This window comes from Neovison vison, chromosome 8, assembly GCF_020171115.1.
Source record: "Neovison vison isolate M4711 chromosome 8, ASM_NN_V1, whole genome shotgun sequence".
Lineage (NCBI taxonomy): Eukaryota > Metazoa > Chordata > Mammalia > Carnivora > Mustelidae > Neogale > Neogale vison.
In genome coordinates, this window is record NC_058098.1 from 136972740 (window position 1) to 136987514 (window position 14775).

Sequence of the window (14775 nt, forward strand, 5' to 3'; positions counted from 1 at the left end):
TTAAACACAATGGTAAGCACGGTGTGCACAGCTTAGGAAATCAGTTTAAAATAACCAGCAAATCATTCATCTCAGGTTCCCAAACACGATGGTTTCACAGCACCGACGAGGAGGCACGACAAACGTCCAGGGAGCCGGGACTGGTCAAGGACTTTGGTTAGAGATTCTGTCTTCTGATAATTTGAAGCCAAGTAGGGTAACTGATTCAAATTTCAGAGAGCCATGACAGTGTCCTGGGGTGACCCTACACAGCGGGCTCACCCATCCTCAGGTAGTGTTCTAGAAATAGGGCCCCCTGACCAACAGGCTGGACGGGGAGCTCCATGAGAGCGGGGCCCACATCCAGCCACCTCGCTCCCGTGTGTCGTCAGAGCTCCGCAAATGCGGGGCACATGCCAGGAGCCCTGACATCTCTACTGAGGGAGGCTGAGGGACAAGGGATGAAAATGCAATTAAGAAAGTTCAAAAGGGGGGGCACCTGGGTGGCTCAGTGGGTTAAAGTCTCTGCCTTCAGCTCGGGTCGTGATCCCAGGGTCCTGGGATCGAGTCCCGCGTCGGGCTCTCTGCTCAGCGGGGAGCCGGCTTCCCCCTCTCTCTGCCTGCCTCTCTGCCTACTTGTGATCCCTGTCTGTTGAATAAAGAAAGAAAAATCTTAACAACAACAACAACAAAGAAAGTTCAAAAGGACAGAGAGAGAGAGAGAGAAGGGAGGAAGGAAGGAGGGAAGAGGAGAGGGAGAAGGCAGGAGAGGGACAATGGAGAGAGGAAGGCAAGAACCCCAAGAATTCTTCTGGAATGTGCACAGGCCTCCACTCTCGTACTGCGAAGATGGCTGGTCTCCCGTCACATAGGATTTGTTTTCCAAAGGAAGTCTAGTGAAAGGATTGTTGTATTTTGGGTTTTGCTCTCCACTGTCCGTTGTTCATAGCTGAGACTATGTGAAAGTCTCTCGTGTAATGGGACGCCAAAGCCCTTGGCTCACGGGTCCGGCTCACACATGCTGGGTGTCTGGGGAACTCAGTCTCCTGGGGGAGGCTTCCTAAGCCCGAATGCCCTCCCTGTTTGGCACCCTCACCCCAGGGGCTCCTAGGGCAGCAGCTCCCTGCAGCCCCTTCCAGGGACATGCCCCCCCATACCCTCTAACCCACCACAGGGAGTCAGGGCTTCTCCCCCATCAACGTGTCTTTTAGGGGTATGACCGCTCTCTCAAGACTGGGGGCCCTTGCCAGTATCCCACACTCCGCAGCACGAGACCTGTGGACTGTCAGGTGACGGATGAACGGACAGATGGAGAAATTGAAGGAGGCACTGATCGGCCCAGGAGGCAAACTCACAGGTGATAAGGAAGTGGGTAAGAGGCAAGCTTAGGGGCTCCCGGGCCTGGTGAAGATGGCAGAGTTAACCCAGCCTTCTCTGAAGTGTCCATTAATGCATCAGTACATATGGAGCTAAAACTGCCCACCACTGCTGGGGGTACTGGCCTCCAGGAAAGGGGGCACCTTACTCAGAGTGGAGAGGAGCTGGCTTGACCATCCGCCCACCAGGCAGTGGCGTGAGGGTCAGGGTCAGGATCACGGGAGGCGGGGAATCAAGGGCTGTGGTTTCTCTGGGGTTGGAGGGTGAGGCCCCAGCCACCCAAAAGGGCCTGGAAGGTGGGGGTTGGGGCTCATGGTCTAGAACCTTCCTTCCACGGCCGCAGGGCTATAGGTGGGAGGCTCTATCTACCTGGGCAGAGGGCCTGAGAGACAAGGCCCCGTGGCTTGGTGGCTCCCCAAGAAGCAGAGAGCAGAAAAGTCCCCCGTGCCCACTCGAGGACTTGCTGCTGCCACGCAGGCCATCAGGATGGCAGAAAGGAGAGACGGCAACCAAGCCTCCTGGTTTCCGTTTCTCTCAGCCACGGCTCTACAACACCTTGCTTCCATCCTGAGGGCTGCCTGGAGTCCCTCGCTGGCCCGTCCGCAACCCTGCTGCTAACCGGTCGTCATCTGGGTCACCTGGCATTTCCAGAGACCGTATTTCCAAAGGCTCTCTAGATGGTTATGGCCACGCTTCACCCCTGCTTTTCTCTTCATACTTTCTACTTAATAAAATGGGGCTCGGGACGCCTGGGTGGCTCAGTCGGTTGGGCATCTGCCTTCAGCTCAGGTCATGATATCAGAGTCCTGGGATCGAGTCCCACATCGGGCTCCTTGCTCAGCGGGGAGCCTGCTTCTCCCTCTGCCTGCCTCTCTCTTTCTCTGACAGATAAATGGATAAAATCTTTAAAAGGGGGGGGTGCTCAACCCAGCAATCCCGACACCCAGACATCACATCTGTCCCCCATTTATAAAGTGGGACCAGAAGCATTGCGATCAGGGACACATGTAGCCAGAAACTGGAGCCAAACCCTCTTCTTTCTTACAGCAAATCCCCGGGGCCCCAGAGAAAGGCTGTGCTCATCAGAGCTGCCCACAGCAAAGCCGCGTTTGAAACGTGAAAGGAAGCAGGCTCAGGGGAAGAGAACGGGCAGGAGCTATGGCCCCAAATCACAGCCATGTTTCCCCCCGAGGGGCAGAAGCTCTGGGGGGTGCAGACCTGGGGAGGCATAGCCATGCCCCCTTCCGCCACCTTCCGCTGTCTCGCTCCCGGCAAACACAACCCCACGCTTTCTCTGCCTAAAGACGAGGGCACCGTTTCCTGCAGGAAGACAGCTCTGTCGTTATCACCGGTGGGGATGGGACTGCGTGGAGGAGAAAAACACCGTTTCTTGGTTTTCTTCTCTCCACTGCAGGCGGGCAAATGACAGGAGGAAATATCACTGTTCTGCAGACACCACTCGGGGAGGGAAGGTCACGACGTTTAAAAGAACCTGCTGGTTCGGAGGCGGGTCCCCATCTAGAGTGATCCAATAAAGAGGCAAGAGGCACCTGCGCTCTTCCTAGCACACTCCTTGGAGGAAACGCATCGCCAGCGACGGCGTGAAACCGATCAGGGCAGAACTGCGCAGCGCGGAGCCTCCTTCCCGCATCCGGATACCCGCGGGCGTCCGCTGCACCTGTGGCAGCTTCCTGGCCACGGCAGCCCCGCAGAAGGTGCGAGACTCGGCCTCCTGGCACAGCTCACGCCCCCAAGGAAGAAGTAAGACAAGCTAGCGCTGCCACATAGTAAGGAAAATGCACGTCCGAGTAGGAGCCTGGGCGAGACCAGGAGTCATGAATTCCATCCCCTGACCCTCACCTGCCAAAGCTCTCCCTCGTCTCCTCCTCCACCCCCCACCCCCGGCTGCCCGGACTCCTGTGCTCCCAACACACCACCTCTGGCCCCCTCCCTGGTCCTCTGGACGCAGGTCCCTGAACAGACGGCCTGGGAACACCAGAGCAGGTGCTCACCCAAGAGTCGAGAGATCACTATTTTAAACAGCTTTCAAAGGAGGTTATGTGAGGGTTTGTGGGATGGGAGCAGGGCCGGTGCAAACCCCTGAACGTGGTCAGGCCGGAGGAGTGCTCAGGGAGAGGCCTGCACAGGGGCAGGGCAGAGCAGGGCAGGAGCTGGACCTAGGGGAGGTGGGCGGCTGAGACCTGGGGGAAAGCCGGGGCCACGGGGCCCAGGACCCCATGGGAGAGCCCTGAACAAAGGTGAGGGTTTTACCATATACCCACCGCTCACTTTGTACCAACAACCCTGGGGTGCCCTTTCCTGATGACCATGCCCCAGGGTGGTGTGGATAGAGGGCACAGACCGACTATGGCACCAGACAGAGCTGGGGTCCCGGTCCTACCTTTACAGCTCGGCCCAGCCACTTAGCCTTTCCGGCTGCCTGCAGGAGGAAGGGGACTGTGAGGGTGATGCCACATCGGGCACCTGGCACAGAGCAGCGCTGCTGCTGCCCCCCACTGTCCTGGCCTGCCCCTCCCTGCCTCAAACTTCTCGGCTGTCCTTTGAGGCCTAATTCAAGCCCCCCCATCAGGTCCTCCCAAGCTAGAAGGGGTATCCCACGATGAACTTAGGCGCTGTGTGTCTTTAGGAAAGTTACCTAACCTTGCTGGGCGTCAATTTATGTATAATGAAACAAAGACAGTAAGACCTGCCTCAGAAGGTCACTGCTGGAATCAGAAGAGCAAATGAAGGAAGGAATAAGCAAATAAGGAGAGGAAAGGGCCTGGCGCAGAGCGAGCATGTGGCAGGCGTCAGCGACATCAGGACTGAGCCCCTCGAGGGCTGGGGAACACAGACCTGGGCCCATGTCAAGGACAGGCACAAGGCATGTTCTCCTTTCACAGCATTTGGGGCAGGATGGACGCTCTGTGACGCAGATGGCGGTGGGGGGGCAGGCGGATCTCCATGCACGCGTGTTGTCACTGCCCCTGCCGGGGAGTGGAAAGCGGATTTCCCAAGCCCGAGGAAGGCGGGAACGTTGGAGCTGGTGTCTCCATCTGGCCGGGGGAGGCCCCCGCAGGAGGGAGGGCGGTGGAGGGTGACCCGGCTCCTCAGAGAGGAGAGCCCAGCCCTGCACCTGGGAGACGCTGTGCCTTCCCAGATGTGAGGCAGGGGCTCTGAGGATCCCAAGCCAGGGGGCCTGACCCCGAAGGGTGCTTCCGGAGGGGAGAGAAAGGCCAGGTGCGGGTGGACTCAGGGCAGGGCCCAGCCTCCCTCTCCCTCCTCCTGTTCGCCCCTCACCTGCTTTCTCGCTGTCTGTCTCTGCATCTCCCGCACCCCAGCCCCGCATCCCTTCCTCCCCCTCTCTCCCCCCGTTCAGTGGAGAGCAGCGCAGGTCCTCCGCTGTGACCGTGCAGTTGGGGGTCACGCAGAACGCCTTTGGGCTGCTTCTCTCGCCAGTTATAAACAAGCATGTTTTGCCGAAAGGCCAACAAATCGCCATCATCCCACTCCGTGCAGTTGCTGAGGTAAATTACTGGTTTGTGACTAATGTTCCTGGGGAAGAGAGCGCACTCTCCGAGACAGTGCCGCACCTCAGCCAGGAGCTCCTCTTGCCAAATAAGAGAAAACAGGTACCGATTTCCTGGACCCTCAGAGCAAGGCCCTGTGGCCGCCCCCCCTCCCCGCCACACACATGGAGCCAAAGGAAATTTGCGTAAGGTCATTATTTATCTACTTAGAAAAAATGCGTACATGTAATGCGGAGTTTAATGCTCCCAGGCCTTTGCAAGACTAGCTTCTCCATCTCCCTGGGCGGGAAGCAGATAACAAAGGAGGTCAAGCCCTTATCGATTTTCCCAGCCAGCCGTCGGGTGTTTCTCCACAAATTTACACAGTTGCAGACAGTCTCCAGGAAGAGCTGTCAGGACAAAACACTCAGTGTTGCTCTCCACTTCCTTTTCAGTGACCAGTTAATGCTGTGACTCTCCCGCAAACTCCTATGCACCCTTCAATGCCCAATCAAAATGCCCTCCCTCTTGGCTGCTACCGCCCGCCTCAAGAAGGTGTCCCACCACTGCTCCCCCCCGGCTTTCAGAAGGCCAGTGCAGGGCCCATCTATCTTCTGACCTCCCACGAGCCAGTGAGCTACAGGGGCACAACGACACCGCCTTCCCCACCGTGAGCTCCAGAGCACCTCTCCAGATAGGCCTGGTTCATGGAGGAGGTTCAGAGGGCTTGACAGGTGAAGGAGCTGGAGGAGAGAAGAGCAGTTTGCAAAACTAAGGTCACGTCACAAGTTTCACACTAGGCCCTTGCACAGGGCTGCACATTTAGGATCAGAAGCCCTCGGAAGTCTAGGTCACTTGTACGATAAGCCCCCATCCCTGCTCCCCACCCCAGAGCTATGCAAGCACCCAGAGAGAGGCAGAAAGAAGGTCTGAGTAGTCAGAAGCCCATCCCCGCCTTGACAGTGCGGGGCCTCAGAGTGTGAGGCTGGTGTCGCCTGGCGAGCCAGCAGCCTCAGTTTACTCCTCCGTGCAAGGATGACACTGATGCCTCCAAGCCCCCTTGGCAAGGGAACCTGTAAGGTGCCAGGAGGAGGTAAGAGCATTAACTGTTATCTGACCCAGCATTAACTTGGCAAAGTCAGCCTCGGTTTGCACCCCGAATTTCTGAGATCTGTTTGCGGGAGCTGTGGAGGGGAGGGACCACTTACAGTGCAGGGGAGAAGGAAGACACTGAGGCTCCCAAGAGGTCTGTAACCGCCTGGCAGTAGAAGGCACTCAGAAAACACCTGTGGGATGAAGGAGGGAATGGACGACAATGAGAATGAGCCCACAGCTGAAGGACTGTGCGTAGGGAGGGGGAAACAAAACCCTGCTGGGCCTGTGAGGCTGCAAACAAAGACCTGGGAGACCTGGGAGAGTGAGTTGAGAGACAATTAGGAAAGAACCGCATGATGTTGGAACGCACTGCAGCTGGTGGGTGAGCTCCCCGTCGCTGGAAGAATACAAGCCCAGAGCAGATGAAAGATCACTTCACAGAACTATAGTACAGCTAAAAAACCCAAGCATTGCGTGGGTGCTTAGAATAAAAACTCTCTCAGTCCCTTTCCACCTGACTTCCGGCATTCTACATGCTAGGCCAGGGGTCAGCAAACCTCTGTAAATGGCCAGAGTAAATATTTTCTGCTTTACACGTTATGGGTCTCTGCCCCAACTCTTCAACTTTGCCTACTGAGCAACAGTTGCCGAAGATAATGACATAAATGACAAATGAACGTGGCTGTGCCAATAAAACTTTATTTGCAAAAACAAGCAGGGGGCCAGATTAGGCCCTGGGCCCCTAGTTCTAGAGGGATGATCTCGTCAAGTGAAGCTGTGGGCAACTGGTAATGTTGGCTCCCCAACCCCCCAGGGTCCAGCAGATAATACATACTGCTTTGCCCTCAGGCCCAATTTAAATCATCCTAGGCACCCCACGCCTCAATTTCTTTGACCTTTTACCATTTATTTTACTATTCTTGCTGCATTTGCCTATGTTTGAAATTTTCTGTCATAAAAAAATTTAAAGAGAAGAAAGAAAAGAAAAAGAAGGCTTCCCAGAATCCAGACCCACATAGAAAGCTGACCCAGTCCTGCCGTCTCTAAACCACCACAAGCCACGGGGCCCTGAACCAGTGGCCCCCACCAGGGCCCCCCACTGCCAGCACTGACCAGACACAGCAGAGAGAGGAAAGATGACCATGTCAGAGGTTTCTCTACAAGCTGAGGTGCCTTTTCAGAGGACGCTCTTTTCTTCTGCAATCACACTTTCCCTTAACAATTGTTGCTACAAAAATGTCCCTTCTATCACAAAGAATAATTTAGATGACAATGTTTTATGCCCTGATGTGACAAAAGTTAAAGGTAGTAACCCTATATGGGCCCTGATTTATTAATTAATTTTTTTGTTTGTTTGTTTTTGCCAGTTCAAATCCTAAAGTCTGGGAGCTCCTACCCCCTCTTTGGGTCCTAAAAATGAACTTTCCCTCAGGCTTCTCTTCACGCCCCAGCCTCACCCCTCCAAGACCCAATCTCCCACATGAAGCACCTGTGTGATGCCCCCAGGTCCTCTGCTACCCCCGAGGATGGCTGCAGCCCCAGGGTGCCCCCAGCAGAGGCAAAGGGGTGCAGGGGACCTGCCTTGCCATGGGATGCCACCCTGACCTCATGGTCCCATGCTCAAGGCATGTGCACAGGCCTTTGTTGGTTCTCAAACGAACCTTCGAGGCTAGCAAGACAGAAAACTGAGGTACAGAAAGGCCAAATGACCCGTCCACGTTCCTCCAGCAAACCAACCGCAGGCGAGAAGGGTGTCTCCACTGACAGCTACCAGCCCCAGGCAGTGCGGAATCTCTCTGCCTTCATGTTAACCTGGCCCACCACACCTCTAACCACCCTCTGACAGCAGGACTGATAGAGCATCATCTTCGCTTAGTCTGCATTTTCAGTGACCGGTTCAAATAAAAAATTAAGTGTCTAACCTGGTCCCAATTTTTTTTTTTTTAAGATTTTATTTATTTGTCAGAGAGAGAGGGAGAGAGCGAGCACAGGTGGACAGAATGGCAGGCAGAGGCAGAGGGAGAAGCAGGCTCCCCGCCGAGCAAGGAGCCTGATGTGGGACTGGATCCCAGGACGCTGGGATCATGACCTGAGCCGAAGGCAGCTGCTTAACCAACTGAGCCACCCAGGCGTCCCACAATTTTTTTTTTTTTTAATGTCAAGAATGGTACCCGTCTTTAAAGAACTTACTGGCTGGTCAGAAAGACTAGAAGATTCTTTTTCTTTCTGCTCCAGAGAGTGCAGAGAGCTGGAACCTTCCACATCTGGAACATTCCAGAAGGTCTGGCAGATCAGGGAGACTCCAACAGTGCTCCTACTGGGAGCGCCAGGCCTTAAGCTCCTTCCACACCTCTCTGTGGAGGCCTGAGCTCTCAGGACCCCTCAATATTGAAACCAGTTCCCCAGAAGACAGAGAGGAAGGGACATGCCTGGGTCTTGCCCCAGCACGCATGACCTGTGCCAGTGGAACCAGCTGCCGACAGGGGATGAAGTCAATTGTTTCCAGGATAATTAATTTAGAATCAGACACAAACCTACTGGGAAATCAGTCCATTAACAAAGAGACTCAAGACCAGAATGGGGAAGTTTCAGCAATATGTGGGCAGGAATCAAGGTATATTCTATATCCTGAGGGGCTTAGGGGATTAGGGAAGGAACAAAGTCCCAAACACTGCAAGGGGACCTCCATGCAGAACCTCCCTCTACTGGAAATCGGAGATGGGGAAAAGGGAAGGGGTCGGAGAGGAGAGGTGGAGGGTGTAGTGTAGTGGATAGGCAGCAGGGCTCCTGGGGTTTTGTTTTTAAAATAGTAGCTTTCTTGGGGCACCTGGGTGGCTCGGTGGGTTAAAGCCTCTGCCTTCGGCTCAGGTCATGATCCCAGGTCCGAGGATCGAGCCCTGCATCAGGCTCTCTGTTCGGGGAGTCTGCTTCACCCCCTCTCTCTCTGCCTGCCTCTCTGCCTACTTGTGATCTCTGTAAAATAGATAAATAAAACCTTTAAGAAAAATAGTAGCTTTCTTGAGATACGATTCACAAAGCACACAACTCACAGATCTCAGGTATGCAACTCAGTAATCGCACAGAGTTGTGCAACCATCACCACAACCAACTTCAGGACATTTTCGTCTCCCTCAAAAGACACCCACACCTATTAAGAGTCACTCCCCCGGTCCCAGCTCTGGGCAACCCTAATCTACTTCCTGTCTCTACAGATTTGCCATTCTGGACGTTGCACATAGGTGAAATCACATAATCTGTGGTCTTTCATGACTTACTCCATTCACTCAGCATATTGTTTTCCAGCTTCTTCTGTTGTATAGCATGTGAATGGGATTTCCTTTTCATTGCCAAATAATATTCCACTCTGTGGATCTAACACATTTTGTTTACACATTCATCAGCGGATGGACACCTGGCTTGTCTCCACACGTACGAGCATGTTTCACGGGGATGTGAGTTTTCCTCTCCTTGGGGTGTACACCTGGGAGGGGAACTGCTGTGTCATGTGGGAACTCTCTGTCTAAACTTGTGAAGAACTGCCAGGTTATTTTCCAAAATAGCTGCACCAGTTACATTCCTACCAGCAGTGCTGAAGTGTTCCAACTTCTCTGAGTCCTCGCCACCACTTGCATTTATCAGGCTTGTCGACTCTAGAAATCTCAGTGGGTGTGAAGTGGTATCTTGTGGTTTTGATGTGCATCTCCCTGATGACTAATGATGTCGAGCGTCTTTCCATGGGCTTGTACCATGGAAAATGCCTGTTCAAGATCTTTGCCCTACTTTCAATGGATTATTATTTTTTTAATACTAAGTTCTAAGTTCTTTATTCTAGGTACAAGTATAGAATACATGTGACTTGCAAATACTGTGTTCCATTTTGTGGGCTGTCTTTTCACTTTTTTGATAGTGTCCTAAGTAGCACAGAAGTTTTTAATTTTGATGAAGTTCTATTTGCCTATTTCATCCTTTGGTCATTTATCCTTTTGTTATTATATTCAAGAAACAACTGCCTAATTCAAGGTCCAGAAGATTTACACCTATTTTTCTCCTAAGAGTTTTATGGTTTTAGCTCTTACATTTAGGTCTTTGATCCATTAATATTTATAAATGGTGTGAGGTATGGGTCCAGCCTCATTCTTTTACATGGGACTATTGATTTGTACCAGTACCATTTGTTGAAAAGCCTATTCTCATCAAGAATTTTAAATGCTGGAACGCCTGGGTGGCGCAGTTGGTTGGACGACTGCCTTCGGCTCAGGGCGTGATCCTAGAGTCCCGGGATCGAGTCCCACATCAGGTTCCCAGCTCCATGGGGAGTCTGCTTTGCTCTCTGACCTTCTCCTCGCTCGTGCTCTCTCTCACTGTCTCTCTCTCTCAAATAAATAAAATAAAATAAAAAAATCTTAAAAATAAAAAAAAAAAGAAAGAAAAGCCTATTCTCTATAGATAATTATTTGCTACCTTTGAAAATCAATTGACTGTAAATATGAGAGCTTATTTCTGGAGTTTGAACTCTATTCCACTAATCTACGTCTCCCTTTGTGCCAGTACCACACTGTATAGATTACTATTGCTTTGTAATAAGCTTTGAAATCAGGAAGTATAAGCCCTCCTACTGGGTTTTTCTTTTTCAAGACTGTTTTGGCTATTCTGGGTTCCTTGAATTTCCGTATGAATTTTAGGATCAACTTGTCAATTTCTACAAAGAATTCTGCTGGAATTTTCATAGGGAGTTGTGCAGAATCTATAATTTGGGAATGGTGCACTCTTCATAATATTAAGCCTTCTGATCCATGAACATGGGATGTCTTTCCATTTATTGAGGTTGTTAATTTCTTTCAAAGTACATTGTCAGTTTCAGAGTAAGTCTTGCACTTATTTTGTTAAATTTATGCCCAAATATTCTATTCTTTTTGATACTACTCCAAATGGATTTATTTTTTTCATTTAATTTTCAGGTTCTTCACTGCAGTGCACAGAAATGCAATTCATTTTTTATATTGGTCTTGTATCCAACAAGCTTACCAAAATTGTTTCTAAGCTCTGAGTGTTTTTAGTGGATTCCTTAGGCTCTTCTATATGCAAAATCATCTTGCCTACAAATAGTTTTAATTCTTACTTCCCAACCTAGATGTCTTTCATTCATTTATGGGGTTTTATGTTTTTTGTTTGGTTGCCTGTGGTTTTTTTGTCTGTTTGTCTGCCTAACTGCTTGCTCTCTTTGACTAGAACTTCAGTACAATAAGTGGCAATTGCGGCCATCCTTGTCTCAATTCCTGATCTTAGAGAGAAAGCTTTTAGTATTTCATCATTAAGTATGACATTAGCTGTTATGTGTTTAATTTAATTTATAAATTTCAGCCTGGAATTGATAACTTTGTAAGACTTCTCTTGAGTAGTTAAGAGATTCTTAAGGAATCATGTAAAATGTTCTATATGTAAGATGAGCACAGATGCCTCCCTGAACTGCCCTTGGACTATGGGATGTTCAGCATTCCCTGTGAGTAACAGGGCCTGCCGGGTGCTTGGGGTGGGTGCTGGTCTCCAAATTCACCACGACTCAGCCGTGCTTGTCCTCAAACCTGTCTACACAGGTTGCACTTAAGTAATTACATAACAATTAAAATTTTATGTAAACCATTGGGATAGGAATTAAAAGGGAATTGTTTTTATGAAACAAATGTTGGATATTTGGGGACGATCACTGCTAAATTAGGCATGGACAAAAATCACTGTTTGATATTGGGAGGGTGTTCCCTATTTCACTTGATAGAAACAGAAACTGAGAATCAAAGAAAGTAGACGGGGCATTAAAAGGTACTACAAAAAAGGTCCAGTAGACCCATAATACAAGAGAGGCATTGGTCTTAAATCAGGGGACAAGTGGAACAAGTGCATGTTTTATGTTAAAATAAGACGTTCAGGTATGTCTGCATCATTTTTTGATCCCCTCTTTACTGATCTTTTTCAATCAAGCAACTCACTGCCAGGGCCGATGGCCCTGGAAGAGGGCTTCTTCTGGGACACAAATATAATGGCGGTTACCTGGGCAGGTGTGACAAGATGTCACTTTTTTTCTATGTCCCTTTTACCATTTGGCTTTTTCAAAACATTCCAGTGAGTATGCATTGCTTTTACAGCAGAGAAAATGTGTAATAAAATACTTTTTTTTTTTTTTAAGACCCAGATTCTATTACTTCCTGCTAACAATGGGAAGGAATCCAGAAGTGCCACCCTGTCCTGGCCAGCACTGCTTCTGGAGCCAGTGAAGCACCCCAACGTTACGAAGGTCAATAAGAAATACAGAAAAGGAACAATACAGAACACCAAACTAATCAGGATTCTCTGGCTCAAGCGCATTGCTCTTTTCTTTGCAGTTAATTAACACTGCAATCGACTCCCTTGGTTTGGCTGGGGCTGAGAAAGGCCCCTCCTCGGAGTTCTTCAGTTCACCTGCTGAAAGGCAGGCTTGCTTTCAGAAGAAGGTTCAAGTAACCCCACACCAGGCAAATCTCAGTTTCCTGGGAGAAGACCAGAATTCAGAGTGTTTTTGCAGAAACACAGTATTTCTGCTTCGCTCCACACCAGATGAAGCCCTCCCCATACCTCATCAGCGCAAATCATCAGCCATCTGGGGTCTCTGGTTCTCAGCTCGGCTGCCCGTTACCCCAGTGCGGGGGACACTCTGCAGGGCTCATTTACTCCAACTGGCTCAGGACTTAGGCTCCCTCAAAGGGTGTAAGGAGGTTTGTTTTGTGTTAACAGTCTCAAGAAGACAGATCAGCCTCCCGACAAAAAACAAGAAGTCACAAGGGGCGGTGCCCGGTGGGGAAGGGGGGCAGGCAGACTGAGTTAGTGCTGGGGACGGAGGGAGCACCTCCAAACGCTGGTCCTGAACGAGACACACGGGCATTTGTACGTCTGTCTCCTCCTACCTCCTGGCCATCCCGGGACGCACGTTCCTACAGGACAGCAGGGGAGGCCAACCTTGCCCCCCAACCACGTACCCCGGCAGCACCTGCACCCTCACTTCCTCTGAAAGAAAGGCACAAACAGAAATGTGCCAGGGCCTCGCCCTGACCTGGAGAGCTCTGAGGGCCCCACCTGTGCACACATCAGACACACTCAGACTCACACTTCCATCTGTGTCCACAATTACTCCTCGGGCTTTACGCAGACAGATCACCTCTATGTGTGCGTGTGTGTGCGCAAGCCATGGCAGAAACCTTCCCAAACATCGCCAAATTCTCAGTGGTCACCCCTTTGGAGGGAGGGGGTATTGTACAATATGAATTCATTTCCTACTTTAATTTTTTAAATATTCTACTGTGAATATGCATATATCACATTTCTGTTCAGAAAAAGTTCAAGTGCACAATCTTCTTAAAGATTTTATTTATTGATTTGAGAGAAGAAGAGCACAGAGGGAGAGTCAGACTCCCAATGAACAGAGAGCCCCATGCAGGGCTCGATCCAAGGACCCCAGAATCATGACCCGAGCCAAAGGCAGAAGCTTAACCGACTGAGCCACCCAGGCGCCCCTTGGTGCACAGGACCCACTATTAACCTCGCCTCGATTCCCTTCGCAGCACTGAGCACAAGGGCCTCTGTGTTACACGGGAACGGAGCAAGGACGAGCGGGCCCACAGAGCAGCCCAAGGTCGCCCGGCCAGCCCAAGGTCAAAGCTGGCCAAGGGGTGTCCTCACACCTGGGAAAAGTCTTCTCTGGTGTTTCCCGAAGGCAGCAGGGAGCACAAACAGGAGGAGAGGGAAGAAGGGGAGCCTCTTACGCAGCGAGCCAGACGCCTGCCCGTCTTACTCATTTGATTATAAAATATTTCTGAGCCACCAGATGGTCTAACAGCGGCTGCGGATGCCCAGATACTTTTCTTCATTTCTCCGCACAGGGCTCCATTTCAGGGACCTGAAGACTGATATCCAAGCAGCTGTTCTGGAGTTCCATGAAGACAATAAAGGGAAAACTGAAGAAACGCCGTGCGGTGCCCCCGCTTCCCAGACTGTTCACGCTTCCCAGATCAGCGGGCCTTAGGCTAATCCCAAGACGCCGGGGGCACTCGGGCAGAGCCTGCCGGGGCCCCTTCCCGCGCAGCCGGCCCCGGAGATCGGAGATCGGAGCTCTCTTACATAATTAATCCCGGCTCAGAGGCGCAGCACTCGGCCGGCTGGCGCGGGGACGGCCGTGGGGGGAGCGGACATCAAAGACCACATCTTCCTTGGCCTCCAAGATCAAAGCCGCGGGGTTGATGAGTTCACCGTAGCACTCCCTCTTCTGCTCGGCTTGTCCTGCCTTTTTTGTTTCTTGTTTTAGTTTTTAATAAGAGACCCTTCATCCCTGCTCCTTCGACAGCTTAATAACCTAGTTAAAAACACAACAGGCCAGGGCTTTCCACGGAGGCGTGAGCCGGGCTCAGGCTGGGCTGCCTGTGACTTCAAAGAACGGGTGCCCTGATGTTCTCAATAACCCAGAGAGCCGCGCGGGTCTTCCTGAGCCGCAGGTTGGCTCTCAAATTACTTGCCTAGGAAGAGTACAGCCCCAGGCCATTTGTCCAGCCTGCACCAGAGAGACCCAAGACGGACTCTTTCTCTCTCTTCTCTGGTCCTCCCACGCCCCTCACCCCTGACCCACCTCCTAACAGGAGAACAGCAGAAAGACTTCATATACCACTGCGGCTGATCTGAACGTCCCTCCGTGAGGATGCGTTTGTTTCTGGCCTTTGGCTTTAGTCACTTCCAGCTGGATCACGCTGAGACAGCAGGGGCCTCGCTCAGTCCAGGGTCTACAGCCAAAGGTACC

At 51.4% G+C, this 14775-nt stretch overlaps 1 protein-coding gene across 3 annotated transcripts in view; it reads right to left on the minus strand.

Moving 5' to 3' along the window:
* The window catches only part of HPCAL1 (hippocalcin like 1), a 106859-nt gene that overhangs the window by 56692 nt on the left and 35392 nt on the right, over nucleotides 1-14775 (minus strand). Inside the window, exon 2 of one of the 3 annotated variants that reach the window (XM_044262081.1) lies at nucleotides 6074-6151. The exons of the other annotated variants lie outside the window; for them this stretch is intronic. The gene's annotated coding sequence lies outside the window, so the exon portion shown is untranslated. The remainder of the gene's footprint in view (nucleotides 1-6073; nucleotides 6152-14775) is intronic. 3 annotated transcript variants of the gene reach the window in all.